The sequence below is a fragment of the Lycorma delicatula genome, chromosome 4 (assembly GCF_047948215.1).
Source record: "Lycorma delicatula isolate Av1 chromosome 4, ASM4794821v1, whole genome shotgun sequence".
Classification (NCBI taxonomy): domain Eukaryota; kingdom Metazoa; phylum Arthropoda; class Insecta; order Hemiptera; family Fulgoridae; genus Lycorma; species Lycorma delicatula.
This window is the reverse complement of record NC_134458.1, coordinates 46,498,794-46,513,183: the sequence shown is the minus strand read 5'-3', so window position 1 is coordinate 46,513,183 and position 14,390 is coordinate 46,498,794. Positions and strand designations below refer to the sequence as shown.

The 14,390-nt window shown below is 28.8% G+C and overlaps 1 protein-coding gene across 7 annotated transcripts in view; it reads left to right on the top strand.

The window, feature by feature from the left end:
• LOC142323344 (ras and EF-hand domain-containing protein homolog) overlaps nt 1–14,390 on the top strand; it is a 92,060-nt gene that overhangs the window by 33,003 nt on the left and 44,667 nt on the right. The window lies entirely within an intron of this gene.

The following is a 14,390-nucleotide window of genomic DNA, read 5'->3' as shown; positions in this document are numbered from 1 at the left end:
TAAACATTTTAAAAAATCGGGTTTTTATTGAAGCAAAGCAGAGGAAAAATAGACTGAAAATCTTTTATTCTTTCTTTACACAATAAACATTATTCTGAATACAGCAAAACAAAACAAAAAATATATGAAATGATAAATGGTAACAGAATAACAACCTCATTTACAGTAACTGCTTGAAATTCCTTCCATCACAATGTACACAGGATTCTGTCTGACATAAAATATTCCCAGCGGGCTTTCCGTATCATCTCAAGATCATTTCGTATAAATTCAATAGCATTTCGTATTTTAATGAGTAATTCTTCTTTAGTATTAACTTTTTGTCTGTATACTATCACTTTCATACGGCTCCAAATGAAGTAATCTAGTGGTTTAGTCAGGTGATCATGGTGGCCAATCGATTGGTTCACCACGTCCAATCTAGTTTAAGAAATTAGCATTCAAGTGATTTCTAGTTACTAAAGAAAAATGTGGGTTGTACCATCGAGCTGGAAAATCATTTTCAGTCTAGTTTGTAAAGGTACATCCTCCAAAAAAGCTGGAAAATTATTTTTCAAGAAATGAACGTATGCATCTCCCGTAAGGTTTTCATTGAAAACCAACGATCCCAGAATCTTTCCATAAATAATACCACATAAAAAATTAATGTGAATCTATGTTGGAAACTAGTTTCAACAGTATCATGTGGATTGTTTTCGCTCCATAAATGACTATTTTTAGAACTGAAGACTCCGTTTTTCGTAAAAGTGGCTTCATCAGTAAATAAAACTGAATTTACCTATCAGTGTTATCTATGACACAAGTTTAACCGCTGGGGTAATCTGTTGAACGCAAATTTTGAACCTTCTGCAAGGGAAAAGGATAAAGATTTTCTTTCCGTAGGATGCGCCACACTTTGTTTTTTGACAAACCAGTGCGAGATGAAATTCGCTTTGTACTAGTGCCTGGACTATTCTGAATCACACGATTTTCATCAATATCACGATGCATTCAACAGAAAACAAACACGTTAGAAATGACCCTTCCGTTTGTAAATTCTGATACACTAAAGAATATTTTTAAAATAATGCTTTAAAAAGAATGTTTGTTAGATATAGAAAGAATAATACGATTTTCTGTCTTATTTCGTCTGTTTTGCTTCAATTTTCTCAGAATTAAATATTCTAGACTATTTCGCATTTATTAGTCATTTAACAAAGCTATTGTACTACAAACCTAACAAAACTTATTTTCGACAACGAATTTTCTGTTTTACGTCGAATATCTCAAAAACTACTGGAGTTATACGAGGTGTGTGAGAAAAGAAATGAGATTGATAACACTGCGAGCAATCTGGCAACGCTGTGTCTACCGGTCTGTGCTAGAACGGTTTGTTCATACCTTCCACATGCTCAGTGTTTCAACTCCGTTCAGCCAACACATTATTTTTGACAGTGCCATCAGTGAAGTTGTGTTTTTGTTGTGTGTTACGAAAGTGGAGCATCGGAATTAAGAGCAACATTGTGCAATCAAGTTTTGTGTTGAACTTGAGGAATCCGCGAGTATGACCTTTGAAAAGTTGAAACAGGCCTATGGGGAACATTGCTTATCAAGAGCACAAGTTTTCCGCTAGCACAAATCATTTTTGGAAGGCCGAGAACACGTTGAAGATCAACCTTGGTCAGAGAGACCTTCAACTTCAAAATCTGACGAAAACGTTGAGCGTGTGAGGGTTCTTGTGAGATCAGACCGTCGTTTAACAATAAGGATGATGAGTGAACAGTTAAATTTAAACACTTTCACTGTACATAAAATTTTGACAGACGATTTGGGCATGCGAAATTGGTGCCGAAAACCTCACAACGGAACAGAAGGACAATCGAAGAATTGTGTGCGTTGATCTTCTTGAGAGGATTAACAATGACCAAGAATTCTTCATTCATGTGATCACAGGTGATGAATCCTGGATATTTGAGTCGGATCCTGAAACAAAGCGGCAAAGCGAAGAGTGGCACACTCCGTCATCTCCTCGACCGAAAAAAATTAAAGATAAAAACCATGCTGATTTGCTTTTTTGACAGTAGGAGTATCGTGCATAAAGAATTTGTTCCTCCGGAACAAACTGTCAACCAAGTGTTTTACAAAGATGTCCTTGAAAGGCTCAGGAAAAGAGTGATTCGCGTGAGACCAGACATTGCAGACAAGTGGATGCTTCATTATGACAATGCCCCGTGTCACACGGCCATTTCCATCAGGAAATTTTCGACCTCAAAACGCATTCTTACGGTTCCTCAACTCCCTTATTCACCTGATTTGAGTCCTTGTGACCTTTTCCTCTTCCCGAAATTGAAACATATCTTAAAAGGACGTCATTTTGGAACTCTAGAGAACATTCAAAAGATTGTGACCTACCAGTTGAAGCCTTCCAGCGCTGCTACCAGGAGTGGGAACAACGACTCCGCAGGTGTATAGCTACCCAAGGGATCTACTTTGAAGGGGATAATATTGTTGTTTGAAAGAAATAAAAACTTTGGTAAGTAAAAAGTCAGTCTCATTACTTTTCTCACACACCTCGTAGTTCTGGGACCTGTTTTAACCTATTTCCCAACTTAAATTAAATAAGAAACCACCAGCCAACTTTACTTCTTAATCTGGGTCCAAAAATTACATTAGGTTTTCTTTTTATTAGAAGAGTTGAAATCCGGTCGAAATGTTTCGCTATTCCTAACTCGAAAACAAAGCGTTTCCAACCCTATGTTTATATGAATTTTCTTCATTATTTTCAACAGTAGAACATGACCTGAGTTTCTCCGTTTCTTAGTGGGACACTGAGTATATATATGTCCCAGATTTAACCTGATTTTCGACTACGCTCGAAACGGAGGATTAAGGTACCCATATATATATTTTATAATGAACTATAATTTTTTTAACCTTATTAAATAATATTACACAAATTGAGCTAAGTAATTAAACTTAATACTTAAATAGATTTTTAATCTTCAAAAACCAAGGGACTAAACGGAACTCGTCTAAAAGTTTTTTTTACTTTAATTTTCAAGATTTAAAATACGTCTGTATCTAGTATTAATGACGATGTGGGAACTATAGAACTATATGATGTTATGGGAACTATAAAACTATATGATGACATGGAAACTATAATGACGATATGGGTATTATAGACGATATGGGAACTTTTTTTTTAAAAAAGGGGGTTCCAATGAGTTTGACTTAAGAAATTTTAAACACATTTTTGAATTTCTGATACTTTATCTGTTTTACAAGTTGTAACTGTTATTAAAAATGTTATATGAGGCAGCTGTCGAGAAAATAGGACGCATTTTTTTTTTACCAAAAGATTGATTTTTTTATTCAATTGTGATCTAAGTGTTGTATAATTTGATGATAAAAACGTCATTTACGCAAGAAAGTCAATTGGGATCCAACATTTACAAAAAAATTTTCTTTTTTCTTAATTATATTTTTTAATTTAGCATTTTCTTCGCACCACAAATGACTATTTTTAGAATTGAAGACTCCGTTCTCGTAAGGTGTAAGTGCACACAAAGAAAGGAATTTTTGAAATTCCGAGTTTAAAGGGTTAAAGTGGTGTAACAATGAAACTTACTATTTTTTTTTTTTTTAATTTCTCAGTAGCAAATGTAAATATCAGTTTGATTTTTGGTGTGTGTAATTTTTATGTGATATCTTAAAACCAATTTCTAGATTTTTTTGAAATTTATGAATTTAAAAGGTTAAAATGGAGTTTCAATTTTTTTTAACCCCGGAATGTTTTTATTTTATCGGTAACAAATGAAGATATCAACTTAATTCTTGGTGTATGTAATTTTCATGTGAATATCTAAAAATCAATTGTTTTTGAAATTTTGAGTTTAAAGGGTTAAAATGAATTTTTTAATTTTTTTGAAACCCGACTATTTTTTTAATTTCTTGGTAGCAAATAAAGATATCCATTTAATTTTTTGGGTGTGTAATTTTCATATAAATATCTAAAAACAAATTCCTAAGTTATTCTGAAATTCGAATTTGTAGGAGGTGAAGAAAGGTAAACAATTTTGAAAAAATGATTGCAAATTTTCCCCATTTCTGACTATACTAAACGAGGTATTCATTCGATTTGGGCTTGCAAGTACTCTTCAGATAAATATCTAGAAACCGTTTTCAGGTTTTTTGATTTCCATTTTTTAAGGAATGCGAAAGTGTTCGGCGCGCCGGCCAACCGATGCTATCCACGATCTAGTATTCAAACCCGTACAAAAGTAATTGCCTTTACTAGGATTTGAACGTTGGAACTCTCGATTTCGAATTCAGCTGATTTGTGAAGACCCGTTCACTACTAGACCAACCCGGTGAGTTAAAGTTGGAAATTCTTTGATGTTACAATATACGAGTATTACTCAAACATTTCTACTATAATATAACGAAGTTTCTTTTTCTATATTTTTTGTAGAAAATTACTTAAATTTTAGAAGATATTTAACGATCAGGTGAGTATTTTTTCGATCATTTTTTTATTAATAGGAGTTAAATTCTATTTTTTATTTATAATTAATTAACCACATAAGCTGGAAGCTTATACTATAGGCAAATGAAATGGAAATTTTGTAGCGTATGTAAAATACTATATCTGGTCGGAATTCGAATCCGGATGAAAGGCCAAGGTGCTACCACTCCGCCACGGAGATCGGCGCTTATGAAAATTATTGGAAGCTTATATAAGTTTTATAAATAATTTATAAAAAATTATTTATATAATCTTTCTAATGTATTAAATTCAACAAAAAAAAAAAATCAACTAATAATTATGGATTTATTCTGGTTAATTTTCTACATTTTTTGTAAATGACAGGTACATATTTTGTAAGTACTTACTTATATATTACGTAAGAAAAAAGATTACATTTCAAGTGAACCATTTCAGAGCTGGCAATTCATGAATAACTTTGTTCATTCAACATTTCTGATTATTCAATATATTTTCTCTTCAGTTGATAGGTAATACGTTAAAATCTATACTTCAAATGTAAAAAAAAAAAATTAATAACCACTTGATTTTGATGAAAGTCCTGCCTCTAATTTAAAAGAATTCGTAAATACTATTATTCTTCCTTTTATAAAAATGCAAATAATAATTTTTTTTTATTAACTGAGAATTTCTTAGTGCCTTTAGCTTTCCATTATTCCCACTTTTTGAACTTTTTAGAAAAACATTTCTAGGGGCACAACCATTTCCCACGTTTTAAAACTACTTTAAATACGAAATTATAGATGACGAAAAGATTGTCTTTTAAATTGCCTTCTCAGTAAAGCATTCGATTTAGTGTCATACTTAATCCTAAATCTTAATAAAAAAAAACAAAAAAACAGAGGGTTCAAAACAGCTAATAATTAACTTAAAGCTATTATTCATAGAATAACATAGTTACTACGGTATCAGAAGAGCTGCTTATAGCTGTTTTATTGACCATAAGCTGGTAAAGTTCACAAACCGTTAGAATTTCATATTTTACAAATTTATATTCTCATTCTAAGATATAGAACGTGGAGTGCCAAAGGTACTGTCCTCGGCCCCTTTATCTTCTTATTATTTCTTAATGATCTTTCTTAGAATATAAGAATCATTACTTCTAACCATCTCCAAAAAAGGATAACATTGTATCTACTCGTACATCCGAAGATAATTCTTTAAAAGAACTAGAAATTTCTATTTTAGCCGTTTAAAATTTTACTCGCTCAATGGAATACGAACTTTTTTTTAAACGAAGTGGAGGAACCCCATTTACGGTCGCTGAAGCAGTGTCGGACTCGTTAACAGGTTCAGCAAGATGTTATTAAGTGCGTATGTGTTCCTGCGCACTACCGACTTAACCTCCACCCTTGGCTATCCACCCCTCCTGGTAACCGTTTATGTAGCATTACTTCAGGAAGGGGGATACGCCTACACACAATCGGACGCCGCAATCAAAACTGTAAACACCCATATAAACACACATTCACGCAGTCACCGTGTGGTTCAATGAGTGTTCTATGAGGAACACTCATAGAACTACACGCAAGAGGCGATCACCAACACACAGGTGTTGGTGACTGCCTCTTGGATTGGATTAGAACTATCTTACCTTAAATATGGATAAAACCAACGCTTTGTGGATATTTCTGGTTTGTATAACATTAACATTATTTTAAAAAATTCCCATTTGTTAGTCATTCATTGTGTCAAATTTCTAAATATCTAATAAGGTGATATATTTTTGTGGGAGGATCAAATTGATTTCATTTGAAAAAAAAAGAAAATAGATCATATTGTTTCGCTTAGATGGATCTTCATCGCTAAGTTTTTAATACGGTAATAAATACCATTAGCCGTACATATAATACACTGTATATTATTGGTATTTTACAAAGTCAAGTCGAATTTAGGGAATGTAAAAATGGATTGTCAGATATTTGTTCGATGCCGGTAAGAATAATTAACATATAGATAGATTTCTACTAATTACATTTTAATTAAGAATCTAATAAGTCCAGCTGTTTATATTTACGAGTTTGTTACCTTTGATAACAAATTTAGTCATTTATTCCCCAAAAAAATAGTAGTTCAACAGACAGACTGACAAACCACAACAAAATATAACATTTAGCGTTACGTAGAACAATACTTCGGTGTACGAAAACGGACCATAATATGTTTCAATAAATTAATAAGATATAAAAAATATCTCCGATCGATTAAATTAAAATTTTCTTTTAGCAGTCTTCTGATGAGTTTTAAAATATTTATTTAAAACAGAATTTTCGGTATGAAGTTTAACGTATCTTTAAATACGTATTAAGATGGCATCGACTTCTTTTATATAAAACTAGCATCTCCGTTGCGGCTTCGCCCTCGGTTTACGGTTACTTGCGTTTCCTGTCGCGGTCAGGGTATGTTTAGCCGGGAAATATTAGTCCAGCCAGGGGCTCTGCTCCCTTGATTTCCTTGTGTTCATTAAACTCATGCTTGTGAAAACAATAATGATAAATAAAAATTAAAGCCTGTTCAGTTTATAAAAAACTATCGGTGTAATGTAATTTCTTCAGAGCAACAGTGAATCAGTACAGGACCCGCTGATTAGTTTTTAGATTTCCCGTCGCGGCTTTGCTAGCGAAGTACATAAACAGAATTACAAACATTAATTACCACGGCAGTGTTACCAAATCAAATAAAGATTGTTTCAGTAGCGGAAGCATAAAACGGTAAAAATATTTTAAAAAACAAAAAAAAAAACAGTTTATGTTTTTTACTCCTTAAAATATTGTAATTTAAAAAATTCGAAAATGATTTTTTGATATTTTCTGAAGAGTATTTGCCAGCCCAAATCGAGTGAATAACTCGTTTAGTATAGCCGGAAATGGAGAAAATTTGCAATCATTGTTCGAAATTTTTTTCTTTCTTCACCCCTTTCAAGGCCGAATTAAAAAAAAATCTAAAATCCGGGTTTCTGATACTCACATGAAGATTACAACACCAAAAATCAAGTTGATATCTTCATTTGTTACAGGAAAAATTAAATAGAATTTAATGTTACCCTATTTTTACCCTTTAAAAACTCGGAATTTGAAAAAATGCTTTCTTTTTGTGCACTTACAGCGAAAGAAGAACGTGTATACAAATTTTCACCAATTTATCTTCAGCAGTTTTTGCTGGGCATTGATTATGAATCACTCGCATGTTCTTTTATATACTCATATATAGATATAATTAAACAATGAAAAATAATAATTTAGAAATTTTTTTATCTTACTACATCTGTGTAAATTCTGATTGTACTAACAGACGTCGCATTTATTTGATTTGAATCTTACTCAATAACAGAAAAGAATACGCTAAGTTAAAAGTATAGGTTAAATGTGAAATTTGGGGACATTTTCTTAAAATGAAATCGGTTGTTGCACAACTTTCAATATTAGGTCCTGTTTTATTTTTTAATTACCTAAAATACTGGAAAGAAGTTTAATTGAAGATAGTGCTAACGTGTGTACACATGAAACGACAGTCATCTGTCCAGAAAAAGTTAATATTTACTTACAACAAACTGTATATTTTTATATGTGTTTTATGAACATCTGCTTACAAATTAATGAATCATTCCATGTCAAATCATTCAAAAAAAAAAAAAGAGCCAAAATGTAATCCACCATCTCAGATATTGATAAAAATCAGTATATTTGCTTTATTAACAGATTGACTGCTATGAGACCCGATTCTGGGTCTTAATATGTGTAGCTGGTCTTTGAGATCCGTATTGATGTCTCAGTGTAACAGTGATTTCCAGCTGTAAAGGATCTTTATTGTGTACTTTCTTCAGTACAAAAATGTCATACTATAATAGAACAAATTATGATTATTCCGACGATATACGTAGATTCTTTGTGCATTGTCTCATTTAAAAGTTACTAAACAATTTTCAAAAAATTATAAATTTGACATTATTGTTATAAAATAAAAGCTGATTTTTACCAAATAAATTTAATTGGTAAAATTCCTTTATTTAGGTCAACAAACAAGTTCCAAGACCTAGTATTGGGGATGTGCTACGCATATGTGCCTGGACTGTTTTTTTCTAAATCACCATTAGATCAAAATAATTATTATAAATAAAAATATAAACTTGTAAATACTGTACATAAATTCTTTTATATTTTCTAAAAACTGCTACATTCATCAGAAATATTTTTTTTTATGTCAAACCTCCTTTTCAATTATGTTATTACAAAGTGATTGATAAAATAAAAAGTTCAGCGATATTAAACAAAATTGGATTAAGATCATCATATCACACAAACTGACATTCTGGATATCATTATTTAAAATAATGTTTTCCATATTTCATCCTTGCAAATAAAACAGTATATTGTAATTTTAAGTTATTCATTTATTTCTCCTAAAATTTATAATTTTTTGCAGCACCAATTTGTGTCTCTCTTTCTCTCTGAAATGCTGTGATTTAAGTCTCATTTTTAAAAAAAATTAATTACGTAGAATTTAAGATAGAATGATATTTTGTATAGAAAAGATAATTAATTAAATAAATTGAAAAGAAAAAAATATAGGAAACTGTTTTGCAGTAGTATAGTCAAGTACTGCTGTTTTGGGTGTAGCAGTAGTCAGTTAATACCCTAAGAATATTTCTAGATTTTTTTTTTGCCAGAAATTTATACTTTTTTTTTGCTATGAATTTTTCAATTTTCAGATTTTGGGACAATTTGGTTGGAGAGTTTTCCATGGAAAATGCTGTTACATTACAAAATAATCTACTTCTCATGTATTATTGCAAATTTTTTTTTTTGAAGATTATAATTTATATCTAGTAATGTATGCAGGTTCCAGAAAAACCAGTATCAATGATGTAAAATACATAAGATAACTTGATGTTTAGTTGAAAGTTTTGTGAAAAATATATGCTTTTAGAAAAAGTTTAATAACTCAAGTATCCAATCTTCTGATAACTTATTTTTTCAAATTATTTGTTAAGCTATGGACTTTTTATTGAATTAAACAGAACAGTGGATTTCCAAAATCCCATAAATCAATGAGGAAAGTAATGAGTGTTCAGTTGACCTTTCCTTACAGGATATTGTTTCATGAATTATCCAAGATAAAAACATGAAAGCTCAAGTAAACATGAAACATTAGGTGCTTTGGACATGGCAGAAATTTGACAAAATATGTTGGAGGAACACATTAGGGAGATATTTTTTTTTAGTATTTCATACATCATAAAAGCTGAAAACATATCATCGTAATGGGTTACTGCATATATGTCACCCTGATCATGTAATCCATCTTAGATCTTTATAAAACTTTACTTACATAAATAATTAATCTAAAAACAGAAAGCCCCCTGTAAAATATTTTTGCTGAATGATATAATTTTTTCATCAAATTTCATTTTATGATACTAACATTATTTAACAGCTCAGAAATGCCAGTGCCAAATGGATATTTTTTTTTAAATTAAAAAATGTATTCATCAATAACTAACTACTCAAGATTTTAATGTGAACTTGGGCACATCTGTTAAGCAAGATCCTAGAAATTAGAAAATGTAAAATTACATGATCTGGATAAATCGACGTAGAATTACCCTGATAATAAAAAAATTAAAAAAAATTTATTTACTTTATTGTATATATAATAAAAAAGAACACAAATTAAATACACAAATCAATAACAATACACTAAACCAAAATGCTAGCTGTAAATTATTTGAGATTATTTTTATTTGTCAATGGATAAATATGTAAGGGATTTATAATTTACAAGGAATTTTGATATATTCTTAACATATTATATTTCCAAAAAAATTTTTTTTATTACATAACTCAAAATTTTAGCTCTATAAAAAAACAAATTAGGAAAATTACTTATGATTATAATAGAACAAACAAGGTAAATATTTACATTAAACAGTATAATTTAGTTATTTAAAAAAAGAGCCTTATCATAAGGGGTCATATATAACACATAATGGTAGAACACGTGTACACATAAACTATACATGACAATCAATTAGTTCCTTTATCTTAAGAGAAAAAATTTAATTATTAACAACTGTCTATAATTAAACGATATATAATAGTTGGTTAAATAGCAATACAACAAAATTATTGTTGCATATTAACAATGTAGTAAGATAAAATTTTTTTATTATAGAAAGCATGAAAATTGCAAATAATTGTTGTTCATATTGCATGGTATTTTCATGAAATAAAGAGAAAATTTTTTAAAGCCATTAGAAATTGCAGAAAAAAAGTAAAATTTTGAAAAATCACACAAATTACTATTTCTAGCTGTGGAAATTAAGGGTACATTATATGTAAAACAGACAGGCATATATTTCTTAAATTATCAGTACACTATAGTGATATTTTAGTCCAGTTTTTAACCATGTTATGGCTGTTCTTTATTTTCATGAGCAATATTACAAGCACTCATCGAGCTTTTCTTTTCAGTGGTAGAATATTTTTCTTTAAAAAAATCCAAACAGTCAAGTACCAATTTTTTTTCATCTACTCTTTTTCTTTTAATAAGAGCGCTGTTTCCAAAAGAAATTTTCTTTATTATAGCTTTTCTTTTAAGTTACTAAAACTAGGCAGCTTAAAATTATTGACAAAACATCATTCATTTTTATTTAGTGTCATGATCTCAAATATTAAAATTTCTCAAATATAAAACTGTGATTATAAACTACTAACATAAATTCTGTAATAAAGAAAGAATTTTCTAATGAGAAATATCATGTAAAATTAAAAATAAGAAATTGTTCAAATTCTACATTTTAAGTGAGGGTGAGGTAATTGTGTAGTATACCGATGTTAATTTTCAAAAGGAGAGTTAGAAATTGTGATTTGAAAAACTGTACAGGTTAAAAATTATGTATAATGTGGAAAAATAAACTAAAGAATATTTTCTTCAGATTGGTACAGATTATAAATTATATAGATCATGTCATAGGTAGGTATCCTACCCCATGGATGAAAAGAATAAAAATAAAGTGAATATATGAAAATATGAAATGCTAAGTAACTAAAAGGAGTACAAAAAAAATTTAGGTGTTAGTGGAGATTATTTTGAAGACTTTTTTTGTAGATATTAAATGAATATTCAGAAGGTTTTATTTAAAATTAGTATTATTTAAAAATTCATCTAGACTAATATTATTTCTGCAAAAGAAATCTTTTAATTGTATTTTAAATAAACTAGTGGAAAGATTTTTTAAATGGTTTGATAATTTATTAAAAATGGCAAAAGAATCACAATAAGCCCTTTGACATAAGTTGAATTGTTATTATTTTTAGGACTAAGTTCCAACTTTTTTTTTTAGCAAAGGGTTACATGTAATAAGGGCAAAACAAAATTAATTTGTGTACCTGTCACTTTTTTTTGCATTTATATCTCAGTTTATGTTAAAATAAATCAACAGATTAATTAAGTCAGACATTCACCCATATTTTTATTGCTATTCAGCTCATATTCTAAAATGAAACATATATGAGCTTATTATTTTTTTAATGGATGTAGGAACATGTTCTAACTAATAAAATCAGTTCACTGTGTCTGTGTTACTTCAAAATTTTTAAAATTATACAGTAACAATACAATTTGAAATAAAAACTGATTAAAATCAGTGAATCATATATAATAGGTAGTTGGCGGGTAATTTTATATATATCTACCGAACTAGTTAATGTTGTGTCATTTTAAAAAACAATACAATGGATTTTTGACCTTGTATATCCAATAATTCAAATTGCTGTAGTATCACGGTCAACCACACCAGAAAAAAATACTTAAAAATATTCAATTTCCAAAAGCAAAAAACATAAAACTTATTTAACAATAGGACGCCTGTTTAAACAATATAAACAGATTACATTGTTGATAATTTTATAATTATAATGGTATTGTAACTTCAAATAATACTGTAACAATATATCCTCTTATATGAATTAATTCAAAATGCTGCTTATTTTTTCAAAATTAAAAGATTTAAAAATATATTTTAATTCCATTTATAGATGGTTAATCTGTTACTGTCTGCTATAAAATAATAGTCATATTAATTCCAAAAGAATGTAACTTTCATGATTCATACTTTAATGATTAACATAAAAATTTAACAGATTAAATTTATTAAAATCAGGAGTAACAAGTCTTCTTGTAATTAAAATCATTAAAATTTGTCTATATTGTTAATATGTGGCGTATATCTTATTTGAGTACTTAGAAAATTAGTAAGTAGTAAAAAAATAAAAGAAAATCTTACATAATGATATGAAAATATTTTAAATTAATGATAAAAATGTTGTTGTAAATAATAGGGATAAGGGAATTTAAAAATTATAATAATTCTTATTGTGGTGAGATAACTTCCACCCAAAATATAAGTTGATTAAACAGAATCATTTAATTTTTTTATTTTTTGAAAAAAAGAATACAAGGGCTAATTATTGTTAGTATGGACATTCGCCTGCAGTGACGTTTAATATATTTACTATTATAGTTAGCTCTGTATAACAAGATTAAAATGATGTTGATTAAAAAAATAATAATTTTCCAACAAGAGGGGACTGGAATCCATACCTAGAATTTAAAAAAAAAAAAGGTTTAATAGAAAATTTTTTATATTTATGGGATTTTCCTTTTGCTTTGATTCATAGAGATTATTCTCTACTTTGTATTATAAGTAAAAAGCTATCAAGAAAATATTTCTGATTACAGAAGGGGTCAACGCTTCTTCATACTAGAAGCTCTTCAGCTCACATTAGCTATTCAGAGGTTAAAATTTATCTTTGGGTTGAAATTGGTATGTTTTAGTCTATTTAAATTAATAAACAAATAAAAAAGTACTAAAAATAATCTAAATCATATTCAGGTAAATGATAAACATATAAAAACACCCAGAATTCTTTGTTGAGATAGTACTTATTTTATATCACAGCATAAATAATAACTGTTTTTTTTAAAAACTTGACAAAATTTGTTTAAAAATTTTCTTTCAGAAAGTTTAATGGCTTATAAATAATTAACAAATTTATCTACTTTAGATTTGCTGTTTTCAATATTTATTCTGAATCAAGTCATACCAAAAATTTTTCATTAATAAAAGTGTAGGCATATGCATGCATACCCCCCATACCCCCAAACACACACACACACACATACACAATGTAATAGTAATGAAAATTATAATATAATGAAAATCATAATCTATAAAAAAACTTGATTTTCTGGTAAAATTTGAATGAAAATGCATACTACAATTAATCAACCTATTGCAGTTATTTAACTTATTGCTTATTTGATATCTAAGTAGTAATCCTATTTTATTATTTGAGAGGACATTAATATTAATACTATAATGTGCCTTTTTAAGGGAGTAAGTTGTAAAGCTATCAATAAAAAAAGTAAAAAATTAAGCTCACAATATATTCAATTGAGTGCAACTTTTAAAAGAAATGTCCTTAATCTGTAAGGTGTAAATAATATATTAAAAAATATATTTCAGGCATCAAAGATTATAATTGATTTGGTTATGGAAAATAATGTAGGAAGTAAAAGTTAAATACTGGAACAAATTGAGAAAGTAGTTAAAATATAGGGTTTATTAAATATCAAAACAATAATGCAGCATATAAAAAGACTGAAAAGGGCATCAAAGAAACCAAACAGATTATGCCAAAAATGTTATGTTTAAGGGTTTATAATTTTGGACATTTTTTATTTTGAAGTCTGTGACAAAATTAACCAGGATTTTGAAACTATTAGTTGAAAATTTTATTCAATATATAAGTGTAATAATATAATTTACATCTGATAAATATGTAATAATATTATGATATCA